This window comes from Cebus imitator, unplaced genomic scaffold (assembly GCF_001604975.1).
Source record: "Cebus imitator isolate Cc_AM_T3 unplaced genomic scaffold, Cebus_imitator-1.0 Scaffold266, whole genome shotgun sequence".
NCBI classification, from domain to species: domain Eukaryota; kingdom Metazoa; phylum Chordata; class Mammalia; order Primates; family Cebidae; genus Cebus; species Cebus imitator.
In genome coordinates this window covers 3,521,814-3,539,178 of record NW_016107581.1, presented here as the reverse complement: position 1 = coordinate 3,539,178, position 17,365 = coordinate 3,521,814, and positions in this window count along the sequence as shown.

Genomic DNA, 17,365 nt, shown 5'->3' with positions numbered 1-17,365 from the left:
TTTTTTGTTTTTGTTTTGTTTTAAATACATGTAGGGAAACGTGTTCCCGTGTACAATCTTCAGAAGGGCTCTTTCTTTTGCACAATAAATTGCTACCATTTACTTTAAGAAATATAACATTTAACCCCGGGTATTCATTTTATCATGTCCTGGTGCCAAAATTCATATCAGGGATAAGTAAATGGAAAAAGAATTGCTGCATCACAAACACATACATGGAGGAAGGGGAATTCCGTTAATATGAGTATTTCATGAAATAAAATGAAAGCAACTTCTGGAATCCAAGAGATCTTGGGTCACATCTTCATGTCAACCTTACAGTTGGACACCTCTGCACTTAAGCTTCCTCATCTCTAAATTGAAAGTAATATTATCTGCTTCTTAACAGTTTGTATAAGGACACAAGGAGACTACATGCTAAAATTTAGCCAAGTGCTTTGCACATAGTATGTATTCTATAAAAAGGAATTATGTTGGCAGGAACTTAGAAGGCCACAGGAAAGCTCTTCCCAAAATGAGTTTCCTCTTGAGGTGTGAGGGGTGGGGGTAATGGTGGTTGCCCTAAAAATCAGCTTCCAAATCACCAGATTTACTTGCCTATCTTGACCTGAAGTGAATCTTTCATCTGGCACCCAACGAAATGAATTGCGGGGCCCCTGGTTGAGTGCAAATCCAGTATCTATTATTGGTATCTTTCTTAATGTCTTTAACACCATCAAAAAAGTGGACCAACCAGCCAATTGGAGACTGTTCAACACTAAATAAACATTTGGAACAGGGCCACGCCTTTTGCAAAATTACAATCTGCTTAAAATAGACGGCCTCAGAGGTCAGTTTCAAATATGCTCCATTGGATGTCCACTTCTGTTTACTTCTATCCAAAGGCAATTTGGGGACAAGCAACTCAGACAGCTGCCTGGGGCGTCAAGCACCAAGCGCAGACACTGCTGTTCCTTGAACAAGATGTGCTGCACCCTACTTCTATTTGAAAAGGCCACCAGCTACAGTTGCCAGAGAAGGCAAGGGCCGTTGAGCATGTGTTCAGGCCTTACAAATGATATTTCAGGAGGGAAGTGGATAATAGGGGCAGGAAAAGAGATCAGCTCACATTTCTGATCTGGGACACTATTTGGTCTTAACTGCTCCTACCCCAAGCAAAATGATTTCTTCGTTTTCTGACAGATAGATAGATGGATAGGTAGGTAGGTAGGTAGGTAGGTAGATAGATGATAGATGATAGATGATAGATGATAGATGATAGATAGATAGATAGATAGATAGATAACAAAAAGCCCTTAAAAGCATATTAAAAAGTTATATATGTCTCAAAAAAAATTTAAGCAATTAGTTTTAAATATAATATATCCCTCATATTTTCATATTTAAAAAAAATAATAATCCTATCAGGCATGCTCTTTTGGCTGAAAAAACAATAAGTGCCAACAAGAGATTTTCCACACAAGGACAAGAATGGTAAATTTACTATTGAAACACTTTTAGAAATATTTAACGCCAAGTGTTCTGAATAATCTAGTTTTCATATTCTTCACTAATTCATCTCAAAAACGAGGGCAAAGAGATCTGGATCTAGCAAGTAAGAATGTTCTTAAACATTCAGAATATTATATATGAAAAAAGAAAAAATTATCCTGAGAAAGCCTGCCTTGCCTACTCAAGCGGGCCTGAACTGATTTCAGTTTGCTGAATGCTTACATAATATATAATTAGTCCACTCCATTCAGAAGCTAAGTATACAAAGCTTGTGCTTTTTCCCAGTCATTTTAGGTGCGTTTCTTTCCTCGACTTCATAGTAAGCATTCTGAGAATAGTGGCTGTATATTATATTTATTCCACACCTTTTAGTTACCTGTTTAGTGCTTGATACATAGAAAGCCTTCAGTAAATAATTGCTGAATGAAAATAATTTATTGCTACAGTTTGGAGTGTCTCTAATAATGAAAATTTCTTCAACTAGTGTTATGGTCAACATTTAGGTTGACTATTAGGATCATCTAGGAGGGCATTTAAAACATTCTAATGCCCATGCTAGAAGCTGGTTTTAAAACAAAGACAGTAAAGAGTTATACTTTTGCCTAGAAGGAGCTTAAAAATCTAGGGTAAAAGGCAGGCATCATAAATAAAGAAATAGGATTCAAACTTACTTCAGATAGACAAGTTACACCTCCATTGATCATACTGCAGTTTCTTCAGTTACCTATAATTTCCGAGGATATACTATGGTAATCTTGATTGGACATGCCTATTTCTAAGCCTTCTTCCATAACTCATTTACTAACCATCCTCTAAGATAGAGTTATTTTTGCAGATGTCCAAATTCATCTGCTATACACTGATGCTGACCAGTGTTGCTTACGGAAGGAAGTCCTCTTTATGCATTCCAGAAAAAACAATAGCATGCATGAAGTAGGTTTATGTCTATGACACAATATATTATATTAATACTATATATTCCAGCAAATATAAAATAACAAAGATCTGTTTTATCTTCCCACCTGAAACAAATAAAAAGCTGAAAAAACCAGCTCTCAAGATATTGAACATTAGGCAAAGAAGGATTATAATTCCTGAGACATGTGGAACGGAGGACATGAGTCCTGCAAGGGCACCAACTTACTCCCTGGAGCAAGATTCCAGGCTGTGCTGCAGGGAAGGGGAATCCAGGCAGAGCAGTGAGACTCTCTGAGTTGAAGGAATGGAGATGGGAGTCCAGAGAAGCCAGAGAAACAACTTTCAAGATTTGCAGAGGGTCTCCCTCAAGTATTCAGCTACGTACTGATGAGCAAATGAGAGTGAGGAAACTACCCAAAATGATTTGAGGGGTCAGTGCCCAGAACTTACCCAGAGCCAATAATAGTGTCTGTTCTTCACAGCCAGAGTAGACAATCTCATAAATCATGGTTTATGGATTCGATCAAGAGTGGGCAAACTATGACCCACAGGCCAAATACAGTCTGCCACCTATTTTGTAAATATAAATACAGTTTTATTGGAACACAGCCACACCCATTTATTTATGTATCTTCTACGGCTGCTTTCAGGCTGTGAAAGTTAAGTAGTTGGAACTGAAACCAGATGGCCCACAAAGCCTAAATTACTTACTATCTACCCTTTAGAGAAAAAGTTTGCCAACTCCTAGGCTAAAGTACTAAGAAGTGCCTTGCCTACATAGTGGGAAAAAATTAATCATAGACTAAATGCTGCTATGGTCCCAAATAAAGCTTGCTTTTAAAGTAAGAGCCAGGAGATGATCCAAGATGGCCGAATAGGAGCAGCTCTGGAGTGCAGTTCCCAGCAAGAAGGCAGAGTGGTAGTGATCACTGCATTTCCAAATGAATTTTTATTGCCCACAGACCAGGAGATTCCCGGACAGAAAAGCAGCACGAGCCTCCAGCACGGCTGTTTCAGCCAGCACAGCAGGTCTCTGCACAAAAACTCACACAAATCTGGGCAGTTTCAACTGGCTCCTGTAATGCCTGGGAGACAGAGTCGCCCATTCAACTGAAAAAAAGGGGGCTGAAACAGGGAGCCAGGTGATCTGGCTCAGCGGGTCCCACCCCCACAAAGACCAGCAATCTGAAATGTTCTGGATTGAGAGTTTTACAGGAAGCACAGCTGGATCAGGATGGTTCAACTCTGTTGTGGGAAGGGCGTCCACCATTACCTAGGCAGTCCACCACTACTGAGGCCATCTGCCATTACCAAAGCAGTCCACAATCTGCCATTACCAAGGCAATCTGCCATTTCAGAGACAGTTTGCATTACTGAGGCAGACCACCATTACCAAGGCAGTTCTAACTATACCTCTATAAACAAAACCACAAAGAAGTTCACACAGCAGCTTGGCAGAGCCCACGGCAGCTCAGCAATGCCTCTGCCGGCAGACTGTGACTAGGCTACATCTTCGCTGGGCAGGGCATCTCTGAAAAAAGGCAGCAGCACATCAGAAACTTATAAATAAAGCACTACCTTCCCAGGAAAGAGCACCTGGGGAAAAAAAGGCGGTTATGAGTTCCACTGCAGCAGACTTAAACATACCTGTCCAGCAGCTCTGAATAGAAAAATGACACTCACAGCTCAGCACTTGATCTCCTATAAAGGACAGACCGTCTCCTCAAGCAGCTCCCTGACCCACATATATCCAAAGAGACACCTCATAAAGGAGAGCTCAGGCTGACATCTGGCAGGTATCCTTCTGGGACAAAGATAACAGAAGGAGAAACTGGCACCAACCCTTACTGTTCTGCAGCCACCAAAGGTGATGCCCAGGGAAGCAGGGTCTGGAGTGGACCCCCAGCAGTCCTACAGCAGAGGGGCCTGACTGTTAAAAGGTAAACTAAGAAACAGAAAGAAATAATTTTATCATCAACAAACTGGATATCTACTCAGACACCCCATCTGAAAGTCACCAACTACAAAGACCACAGGTAGATAAATTCACAAAGATGGAAAGGAACAAGGGCAAAAAGGATGAAAACACCCAAAACCAGAACATCTCTCTTCCTCCAAGGGATCACAACTCCTCACCAGCAAGGAAACAGAGCTGAATGGAGAATGAGTCTGTTGAATTGATAGAAAAAGGCTTCAGAAGGTGGGTAATAACAAACTTCTCTGAGCTTAAATGATATGTCCTAATCCAATGTAAAGGAACTAAGAAACTCAAAAAAAGGTTTGATGAAACGCTAATGAGAATAAACAGCTTAGAGAAGAAAATAAATGAATTGATGGAGCTGAAAAACACAACATGAGAACTCCACAAAGCATACACAAGTTTCAATAGCTGAATTGACCAAGCAGAAGAAAGGATATCAGAGTTTGAAGATCAACTCTATGAAATAAAATGAGAAGGCAAGATTAGAGAAAAAAGAGTGAAAACAAAGGAACAAAGCCTCCAAGAAATATGGGATTATATGAAAAGACCTAATCTACGTTTGATAGGTGTACCTGAATATGATGGAGAGAATGAATCCAAGATGGAAAACACTCTTCAGGACATTATACAGGAGAGCTTCCCCACCTTAGCAAGGCAGGCCAATATTCAAGTCCAGGAAATACAGAGAACACCACAAAGATATTCCTCAAGAAGAGCAACCCCAAGGCACATAATCGTCAGATTCACTAGGGTGGAAATGAAGGAGAAAATGCTAAGGGCAGCCAGAGAGAAAGGTAGGGTTACCCACAAAGGAAAGCCCATCAGACTCACAGCGGATCTCTTGGCAGAAACCCTACAAGCCAGAAGAGAGTGGGGGCCAATATTCAACATCCTTAAAGAAAAGAACTTTCAACCTAGAATTTCATATCCAGCCAAACTAAGCTTCATAAGTGAAGGAGAAATAAAATCCTTTAAAAACAAGCAATTGTTCAAAAATTTCATCACCACCAGGCCTGCCTTACAAAGAGCTCCTGAAAGAAGCACTAAACATAGAAAGGGACAACCAGTACCAGCCACTCCAAAAATGTACGAAATGGTAAAGAACATCAACACAATGAAGAAACTGTGTCAACTAATGGGAAAAACATCCAGATAGCATCAAAATGGCAGGATCAAATTCACATGTAACAATATTAAGGTTAAATGTAAGTGCACCAATCAAAAGACACAAACTGGCAAATTGGATAAAAAGTCAAAACCCATCTGTGTGCTGTACCCAGGAAATCCATCTCACATGCAAGGACACACAAAGGCTCAAAATAAAGGGATGAAAGAAGATTTACCAAGTAAATGGAGAGCAAAAAAAAAGCAGAAGTTGCAATCCTAGTTTCTGATAAAATAGACTTTAAACTAACAAAGATTAAAAGAGACAAAGAAGGGCATTACATAATAGTAAAATCATCAATGCAACAAGAAGAGCTAACGATCCTAAATATGTATGCGCCCAATACAGGAGCACCCAGATACATAAAGCAAGTTCTTAACGACCTACAAAGAGACATAGAATCCCACACAATAATAGTGGGAGACTTTAACACTCCACTGTCAATAATAGAAAGATCAATGAGACAGAAAATTAACAAGGATATCCAGGACTTGAACTCAGACCTGGACCAAGCAAACCTAATAGACATCTACAGAACTCTCCAACCCAAATCCACAGAATATACGTTCTTCTCAGCATCACATCACACCTACTCTAAAATTGACCACATAATTGGAAGTAAATCACTCCTCAGCAAATACAAAAGAATGATTTCATAACAAACAGTCTCAGACCACAGTGTAATCAAATTAGAACTCAGGATTAAGAAACTAACTCAGAAATACACAACTTCATGGAAAATGAATAACTGGTTCTTAAATGTTGACTGGATAAACAATGAAATGAAAGCAGAAATAAAGATGTTCTTAGAAACGAATGAGAATGATGACACAATGTACCAGAATCTCTGGGACACATTTAAAGAATTGTCTAGAGGAAAACTTATAGCAACAATTGACCATATGAGAAGCAAGGAAAGACCTAAAATTGACACCTTATCATCAAAATTGAAAGAGTTAGAGAAGCAAGATAAAAATAAAAAAAAACTCAAAACCTAGCAAAAGACAAGAAATAACTAAGATCAGAGCAGAACTGAAGGAGATAGAGACACAAAAAAATCCTTCAAAACATAAATAAATTCAGGAGCTGATTTTTTTGAAAAGGTCAACAAAATAGACAGATCATTAGCCAGATTAATAAAAAAGAAAAGAGAGAAGAATCAAATAGAGGCAATAAAAAATGATAAAGGGGATATCACCACCGATTCCACAGAAATACAAACCACCGTCAGAGATTACTACAAACAACTCTATGCACATAAACTAGTAAACCTGGAAGAAATGGATAAATTCCTGGACACTTGCACCCTCCCAAGCCTAAACCAGGAAGAAGTCAAAACCCTGAATAGACCAATAACAAGGGCTGAAGTTGAGGTAGCAATTAACAGCCTACCAACCAAAAAAGCCCAGGTCCAGATGTGTTCACATCTGAATTCTACCAGACATACAAAGAGGAGCTGGTACCACTCCTTCTGAAACTAGTCCAAACAATCCAAAAAGAGGGAATCCATCCCAAATCATTTTATGAGATCAATATAATCCTGATACCAAAACCCAGCAGAGACTCAACAAGAAATGAAAACTTCAGGCCAATATCCATAATGAGCATATATGCAAAAATCTTCAATAAAATACTGGCAAACCAATTGCAACAGCACATCAAAAAGCTTATCCATCATGATCAAGTAGGTTTCATTCCAGGGATGCAAGCCTGGTTCAACATACACAAGCCTGTAAACGTAATTCACCACATAAACAGAACAAAGACAAAAGCTACATGATTATCTCAATTGGTGCAGAGAAGGCCTTCAACAAAATTCAACAGCCCTGTATGCTAAAAACTCTCAATAAACTAGGTATCGACAGAATGTATCTCAAAATAATAAAAGATATTGACAACAAACCCACAGCCAATATCGCACTGAATGGGCAAAAACTGGAAGCATTCCCTTTGAAACCTGGCACTAGAAAAGGATGCCCTCTCTCACCACTCCTATTCAATATAGTATTGGAAGTTCCAGCCAGAACAATCAGGCAAGAAAAAGAAATAAAGGGTATTCAGATAGGAAAGGAGGGAGTCAAACTGTCTCTATTTGCAGATGACATGATTGTATACTTAGAAGACCCCATCATCTCAGCCCAAAATCTTCTGAGTCTGATAAGCAGCTTCAGCAAAGTCTCAGGATACAAAATCAATGTGCAGAAATCACAAGCATTCCTGTACACCAATAACAGACTTAAAGAGAGCCAAATCAAGAACGAACTGCCATTCACAATTGCTACAAAGAGAATAAAATACCTAGGAATACAACTAACAAAGGATGTAAAGGACCTCTTCAAGGAGAATTACAAACCACTGCTCAAGGAAATAAGAGAGGACACAAACAGATGGAAAAACATTCCATGCTTATGGTTAGGAAGAATCAATATTGTTAAAATGGCCATACTGCCCAAAGTAATTTATAGGTTCAATGCAATTCCCATCAAGCTACCAATGACCTTCTTCACAGAACTAGAAAAAAACACCTTAAACTTCATATGGAACCAAAAGAGAGCCCGCATAGCCAAGTCAATTCTAAGCAAAAAGAACAAAGCTAAAGGCATCACGCTACCTGACTTCAAACTATACTACAAGGCTACAGTAATCAAAACAGCATGGTACTGGTACCAAAAGCAGAGATATAGACCAATGGAATAGAACAGAGGCCTCGGAAGCAATGCCACACATCTACAAACATCTGATCTTTGACAAACCTGACAAAAACAAGCAATGGGGAAAGGATTCCCTGTTTAATAAATGATGTTGGGGAAACTGGCTAGCCATGTGCAGAAAGCTGAAACTGGATCCCTTCCTGACACCTTACACTAAAATTAACTCCAGATGGATTAAAAACTTAAACATAAGACCTAACACCATAAAAACCCTAGAAGAAAACCTAGGCAAAACCATCCAGGATATAGGCGTAGGCAAGGATTTCATTACTAAAACACCAAAAGCATTGGCAACAAAAGCCAAAATAGACAAATGAGATCTAATTAAACTCCAGAGCTTCTGCACAGCAAAAGAAACAATCATTAGAGTGAACCAGCAACCAATAGAATGGGAAAAAATGTTTGCAATCTACCCATCTGATAAAGGGCTAATATTCAGAATCTACAAAGAACTAAAACAGATTTACAACAAAAAAAAAAAAACCCATTCAAAAGTGGGCGAAGGATATGAACAGACACTTTTCAAATGAAGACATATATGAGGCCAACATGAAAAAATGCTCATCGTCACTGGTCGTTAGAGAAATGCAAATCAAAACCACATTGCAATACCATTTCGTGCCAGTTAGAATGGCGATCATTAAAAAATCTGGAGACAACAGATGCTGGAGAGGATGTGGAGAAACAGGAATGCTTTTACATTGTTGGTAGGAGTGTGAAAGACACCGTGGCAAGACAGTGTGGAAGACAGTGTGGCAATTCCTCAAGGATCTAGAAATAGAAATTCCATTTGACCCAGCAATCCCATTACTGGGTATATATCCAAAGGATTATAAATCGTTCTATTATAAAGACACATGCACATGTATGTTCACTGTGGCACTGTTTACAATAGCAAAGACCTGGAACCAACCCAAATGCCCATCGATGATAGACTGGACAGGGAACATTTGGCACATATTCACCATGGAATACTACGCAGCCATAAAAAACAATGAGTTCCTGTCCTTTGCAGGGACATGGATGAACCTGGAAACCATCATTCTCAGCAAACTGACACAAGAACATAAAATCAAATACCACATGTTCTCACTTGTAAGTGGGTGTTAAACAATGAGAACACATGGACACAGGGAGGGGAGCATCACACACTGGAGTCTGTTGGGGGGATTAGGGCAGGGACAGTGAAGGGGTAGGGAGTTGAGGAGGAATAACACGGGGAGAAGTGCCAGATTCAGGTAATGGGGATGGAGGCAGCATATATGTCCCTATGCAACAATCCTGCATGTTCCTCACATGAACTCCAGAACTTAAAGTGCAATAAAATATACATAAATAAATAAAAATATAAGTAAAATAAAGTAAGAGCCAAGAGGGTCAAATTGTTTCCAAGTAACTTAACTATGCTCCAGCTCAAAAATATCTACATAAAAACAAACATATCCAGCACCCAACAATGTATTAATAAAATTCATAATTTCTGGCATCTAATCAAAAGTTACATGCAAAAAAGGATAATACAATCTATAATGTGTGTGTGAGGTGGGAGGAGGAGGCCAGTCAGTTAAAATTAACCAAGAAATGACATTGATGATAACAGACAAGAACATTAAAACAGTTATTATTACTGTATTCCATGTGTTGGTGCCTAAGACTGAACTTGTTGAATAAAGACAAGAAAAATATTTTCATGCAAATCAAAACCACAATGAGATACCATCTCATGCTAGTCAGAATGGCAATTATTAAAAGGTCAAGAAACAATAGATGCTAGGAAAGCTGTGGAGAAATAGGAATGCTTTCATGTTGCTGGTGGGAATGTAAGTTCAACCATTGTGGGAGACAGTATGGCAATTTCTCAAGGATCTAGAGGGAGAAATACCATTTGACTCAGCAATCCCATTACTGGATTATACCCAAAGGAATATGAATCATTCTACTATAAAGACACATGAATATGTATGTTTATTGCAGCACTATTTACAATAGCAAAATCATGGAACCAACCCAAATGCCCATCAGTGATAGACTGGATGAAGAGAATATGGTACATATACACCATGGAATACTACACAGCCATGAAGAGGAATAAGATCATGTCCTTTGCAGGGACATGGATGAAGCTGGAAGGTGACATCCTCAGTAAATTGACACAGGAACAGAAAACCAAACACTGCATGTTCACACTCATAAGTGGGCGTTGCACAATGAGAACAGGTGGACACAGAGAGAGGAACAACATACACCAGGGCCTGTTGGAGGGGTGGTGTGGTGTGAGGGGAGGGAACTAAGAGGACGGGTCAGTAGGTGTAGCAAACCACCAGGGCACATGTATACCTATGTAACAAACCTGCACGTTCTGCACATGTAGCCCAGAACTTAAAGTAAAATAAAAAAGGAGAAAAAAAGAAAAATAATTAAAGACCCAAATTGAACTGTTAACTACTTAAAACAAAATAGTGATGATTTATTTTAGAATTTTAACATATTTACCTGAAGCTTTCCTGGTCACTTTTCTGCTAAAGCTCTGGCTGACTTCTCAAAATACTTTCATAATAATCAGATGTCATTATTTATTGGCTCTCCAGAAAGTCAATAAGCAAAATGTCTGTAGCATCCCAAAAAACTGTTCCTAGGACTTCTGCTCTTGACTAGTCTGCTTTTGTTTGACTGACCACTTCCACCTCTTAGTAGCCATTGCTTGGATTGTGCTTTGTCTTCAAAATCACACACGGGTAAAGCTATGTTCCATTTCCTATTACAATGCTTTGAAGAAATGCTTCAGGATTTGAATCCCACTTGTTTAAAACTTCCATTGATAGCTCTGCTCTTTTCTTCAGCTGATCTGAGTGCAATAGCTTTGTGACCCTTCGAGTGGGAAGTCTGCTCAACTTTAATTTTTCAGTAAGGATTGTGAAAGCCGAACCAATTGAGATGTCTATGACGTCAGCTATTGTTTCTTTTGCTAATCGTTGGTCTTCCTCAATTAGGCACAAACAAGATTTTTTTCTTGCAATTTGATATGAATTGTATGCAGCTGCAGGGTTTGTCTTCAATGTCTTCTTGTCCCTTCTTAAAACAAGTTATGCATTTGTAAATTGATGATATGGGGTATTGTCCCCATAAACATTTTATAAAGCATCAATGATCTCATCATTCTTCTACCCAAGCTTTACTATAAATATCATGTTTGCTTTTGCTTCAATTTTAGGACAATTCATGTTGTAAGGCTGGTTGCCTCGCCGGGAGTCAAACGGACACATCCATCCTTCTCCACACCTGATAACTACATCATCACCCAAGCTCATTATCTGGCCTTGCCACATGGCTTCCCTGCACTTGCCTCTGCATACCATACCCAAGCCAACACTCAGCACTAAACTATGCATCCAAACCACAGCCCACTGTTGAAAAAAACCTGCAAAAAAATTTTTAAAGAAGCCCCACCAAACCTTGCCTGGTAGCGGTCTGCCCCGTATGCCCCAGCAGGCCCACTTACCCAAGGTCCAGGCATTTCCAGCTAGCTCCAGGCATTTTCTGCCTCTCAACAGCCAATAAAATTGCCTTCACTTTGTTTCCCCAATAGCCAATTAAGGCCCACTTACCCAAGGTCGCACCCACCTACCAATGGCAGCTAGCTCCAGGCATTTCCTGCCTCTCAACAGCCAATGAAATTGCCTTCACTTTGTTTCCCCAATAGCCAATCAAGGCCCACTTACCCAAGGTCCCGCCTGCCTACCAATAGCAGCTAGCTCTAGGCATTTCCTGCTTCTTAACAGCCAATGAAACTGCCTTCACTTTGTTTCCCCAACAGCCAATCAATTGCCTTCCCTCCCCATAAAACCCCATGACCTAAACAGCCAGACACGACTTCTTTGGCCCCTTCCTGGACCACAGAACCTCTCCTGGGAGCTGAATAAATTAGCTTCTCATTTTCTTATACTTGACTCAGTTTCCTCATTTTACCTTGGCAATAAACCTTACACATGTTGCTCTGATAGGGGCCCTTTTCAAACGGATTTCATAACACACATTTTTCATGAACTTTTGGAAGACCCCTCATATGATAACGTGAGCACAAAGAGTAAAAGGAGTGTTAATGGATTGCATTGTTATAAAGTTTTTGTATTGTGAAATAGTTTAACATTATTTGAAGGTGTACTGTGATAGCATATATGTGTATATCGTATCCTCGAGAGCAACTACTTAAAAAAAACACAAAGCAGTAATCAAACATTTTATTCATTTTGTATGTATAACATTTCCGTTTGTTTCTTTTTAGAGTTTCCACTTATCTGCTAACATCCTCTACTTATTCCATTAATACTTTTCACCTTTTCCATTAATACTTTGGTATATTTACATGGTAGTGTTAACATTCATTGTTTGAAAATTGTAACATCGGGGTGTGTTGATCTGCTTCTACTGCATTTTTTTCTCTTGATATGGTTAGCATTTTCCAGTTTCTTCACGTATCTTGTAATTTTTTATTGAATGCTAGACATTGTATGTAAAAGAATAGTAGAAACAAAAAATAAATAATATTAACCTATCTCCCTTCTTCTGTCAGGCCAGTATTGTGCGCTAAACTTTAGTTGAGCTGAGTCTTATCCTTGTTACAGTTATATTCAGTACACCACTAGCTTCATATGTTTTAGGGCTGAAGGGGCACTTTTCTCCAAGCCAGGCTTGAGATCTGGGACCTGTGAGACTCTGGAGATCTCTTTAGGTTTTACACTCCAGCCTCTAATTTTAAGTTGCTCAAGGATTTGATTTTCTTTTCAGTCCCAGCACCAGATTTCTGTGCCTGGAAAGTTTGCCTTTTTTTTTTCTTACCCCAATATATGTTGGATTCATTCTACCTTCCCCTCATCCACTAGGAATGAGGCATCTATGGGTCTCTCTATTAGGAAGAACCTGTCTTTCCTAGGATTTGATTTATTTAGATTTCTTTAATTCCCTCAAATCCCTGGTAGGTTCAAAATAAATCTATGATCTTTTTTTTTTTTTTTTTTTTTTTTGAGACTGAGCCTTGCTCTATCACCAGGCTAGAGTGCAGTGGTGTGATCCTGGCTCACTGCAACTTCTGTTTTCCAGTTTCAAGCAATTCTTCTGCCTCAGCCTCCCGAGTAGCTGGGACTACAGGCACACACCACCACGCCCTGCTAATTTTTTGTGCTTTTAGTAGAGATGGGGTTTCACCATGTTGGCCAGGATGGTCTCGATCTCTTGACCTTGTGATCTGCCCACCTCAGCCTCCCAAAGTGCTGAGATTACAGGCGTAAGCCACTGAGCCCGGACTATGATCTTGAATAGCAACAACTTATTCACGTTGTTGTCGACGGTGTCAAGCAGTGGTCTCTTGGGACTGTCTCCATCCCTATGGAAATGAGTACTTACCGTTTAAAATGAAGAACACAGTTTAGCCAGTTGTTACAAGAATTTAAAAGGTGGTAGAAACAAAGAGGCATTTGTATTAATTCAGACTTTAAATTAGAAAAAAAGGTATTAAGCCACTAACTTGGCCAGGCACAGTGGCTCACACCTGTAATCTCAGCCATTTGGGAGGCAGAGGCAAGAGGATCATTAGAGCCCAGGAGTTTGAAACTAGCCTACGCAGCAGAGCAAGATCTCGTCTTTACTAAAAATAAAAAATAAAAAATTTAGCCAGATGTGACGGTACTTGCCTGTAGTTCCAGCTACTCAGGAGGCTGAGGCAGGAGGATTGCTTCAGCCCAGGAGTTTGAGGTTGCAGTAAGCTATGATCGCACCACTTCACTCCAGCCTGGGTGACAGAGTAAAGATTCTATGTAAAAAAAAACAAAAACAAAAACAAAACTACTGACTCATGAGACCTGAAAACAAACTACTTTAATAAATTATTTGCATAGTTGGCTAATTAATACATTAAAAATAAATTATTTGCATAAGTCCAACATTCTATCTTGAACTTCTCCTAGACTCAACTAAAATTTGAGTTGGTGAGCCTTACAGAACATCTAATCCAAAGGTTTTCCCACAGAGCACAGAGAATTCTGGGTATTTATAAAAGACTATTTAGAACTCCCACAATATGTGAGTGAAAGTCTAGTCTGCTCTGGGTCCCCTTCTCCAAACACATCAATTCTGCTTTAATCAATTTAATATGTTGGACTTTGAGTTAAATATCATTTGAAATAGATGTTCTGATCTCTTCAAAACTATAAAAATCACAATCATATCTCCCTGTCACACACACACAAACAACACACACATAGATATACATACATTTTCTTCTTAGGCAGCTGAGGCAGACATAGAAAGTGATTACCCTAAGATCACATAGCTAACTGATACCAGAACTGATACTAGAACCTCTCCCACCCAGTACATTTTCTTCTCCACGTGTTCTTTCTCATGACTAATTAATCTTCCTGTCCTGGACTATTGTAATTCTTACCACGCTGGTCAATTTCAATGTGGAATTGTGGATGAGCAGGTTTTTTGTATTGATGAATGATCCTAGAGCTTTGGAATCTCTAGTGTGACATCAGCTGGGCCCAGATGAAATGGTAATCGCCAGTGTATAAATGATTTGGACACTGTCATTTCCCCCGTGATCTAGTTTGCTTGCTTCCGTTGCTTTATGTAGAATGTGCTCTGCTACATCTCCCAACCTTGCTACACTTTGAGCGCCAATAAACGTCAAACAGATTAGACAGGCCCATTACTCAATGGGCACATTTCTAAAAATGGTACAAAGGTGAAATCCCAACAGTTTCAGATAATTGGAGTATTTTCAGGATGTTAGGAAAACATCTGCTTCAAAAATTCAGAGGTTTAAGAGTTGATATAATGTTTTATTATGAGCCTACCCCACCACTAGTCACTGCACAGAAAATATTAAGCCATGTCAGAGTGAATGAGTTTTGAGTACCTATTATATAGAATGGGCTGTACAGAGATGGGCCTTCTAATAGCCACTTAGAGTGAATACATTTTGCTTTTATCAAAAGAGAAGAGAATAGAGCCCACTTTTATAGCTTCACTCATAGATAAATGCAGGTAGAAGGAAAGAGATATATTTTCCTTCAGTACGGACCACTTAGGTTTGAGCATATAACATCCTTGCTCTAATACAAAGTCACTAGCTTCAAGAGGCAGATAAAAGGTAGCAACAGTTCACTAGAACGAATCTTGAATTTTTGTTTATTGTTACCACAGTGACTATCAGCAAATCACCAATTATGGAGCCAAGCACCGTGTACTGTCTCGATCTGTATAAGAATTCTGAGGTGTAGGTACAATTATTGCCATTTTACACCTGAAGAAACTGAGGCTTGGAGAGCTTAAACAACTTGCTTTGGTCACATATCTAGTAAATAAAAAAGCTGGGTTTCTAATCCAATCAGTTTCATTCCAAAGTCTTCACTTCTTGCCGTTACTGTCGGCAGTTGTGCAGAAAATAAGCAGATGAAAGTTGAAATAACGACAACTAGATTAGGTTGTTCTGGTTATTTTATAACCACAAGAAATGTACAATATCCTTCAAGGAATCATCCAGAATAAGTGTTTGTTGGTGGAGACCCACCCCATTACTAATGGATTAGTGCTAGAATCACACTTCCACATTTCCTCTTCACCAAGATTTAATTACACCTCCAGTGTTTTCTTTGTGATAGTGTTCCGTTTTTATAACTAATGGGGTATTTGGTGGGAAGTTTGTAAATGAGAAAGCTGCATGTCTAAAGAGGGAGAGAGAGAGAATATGCGCTGGGCTTTGCAGAAGCCAACCAGTATTTCCAGTCTACGATGCTAAATTTACCACGCAGTTTTTATACATACATAAATGTACACATGTGCAGGCACAGGCATCCCTATGCCAAAAAAGAGATGGGGAGAGGACAAAGTATTGCTTTCTTCTTTTTTATTTGCATTTCTGAGGAAATGGCTCTTGGATTCATAACTTATTAATCACAAATTTTGGTGCTATGTCATTAGAATAGAAAAGGATCACTTGATTTTCAATGCATATTCTGCTAATGGGTAGGTTTTGCCTCTCAACTAAACTGTGAAGGGGAAGGTGCATACTAAACCGGTTGCCCTACTTAGACAGCTCCTGGCAGGAATGCTGAGATGGATTAACATGCATAACAGAAGGCTTATGTGACCCTGGGAGACGGTAGAACCTGAAATAACCTTAATATCCTGTCAACTTTCATTACCAGACCCCACTGAACAAGAAAAGCCTATTTAACAATCTGTCTGGGAAGGAAAAATCCATATCTTTTTTTTAAACCAGTATTTTTCATCCTGTTCTTTTTTATCCCGGGGATATTTTCTTCCACCTCGCTTCTCAGAACAATATCACTGCATTAGACGAAGTAATCTGGCATCCTGATTTCATCAGATTTCTCAGCATATATGTCACTCCACAGCCCCTGCTGCCATAGACCTTCTTCAAACATACCCTCATACATCTGGAACACAGGGTCCGTGCTGAGCAGTTAGCAGTCTAGTTTTAGCAGTGCGTCTGGACAGAAACAACTCCATCTTCACAGTTGTTTGTCTAGGTTCAGCCCTAGGAAGGTGTTCCTGCTCAAGAAAGAGAAATTTTAATTCAACTGAAGATTCTAAAGCAAAAATATCTTGGAGAAGTACCTGGACTTTCTCAGACATACACAAACCCAGATGTCTGGTCAAGCTGTCAATTGCATTTGCTGAAAGCATCCTGAGTTACTTTAGCAAGCCAAGCGCTGTATGTTCCTCAAGGGAGCTGTTTATGCGAAATTCTAAAAATACTGAAGCACTAAAACAAATCCAAAATTATTGCATTTCTGTCACTTTTTAACAGCGCTTTCAAGAAATGGACCATTCTTTCTCTCTCAGTAAATGCTTTCCAAATTTTCAAATTAGATGTCATATCCTGAGGTTCCAAACATCTTCCATTCACAAGATAAGACTTAGCTATAGATTTAATTCCGTTTAATCAGAGTAGTTGAAATCATGTTTTTAAAAAAATCACTAGGCAGTCGAGAGAGATCTGGATTCTTCAAAATTAGAAGCAGTGTGACCTTGGGCAAGTTAATTCTCTCCTCTGAACCATTAAAGGGAAGGGGG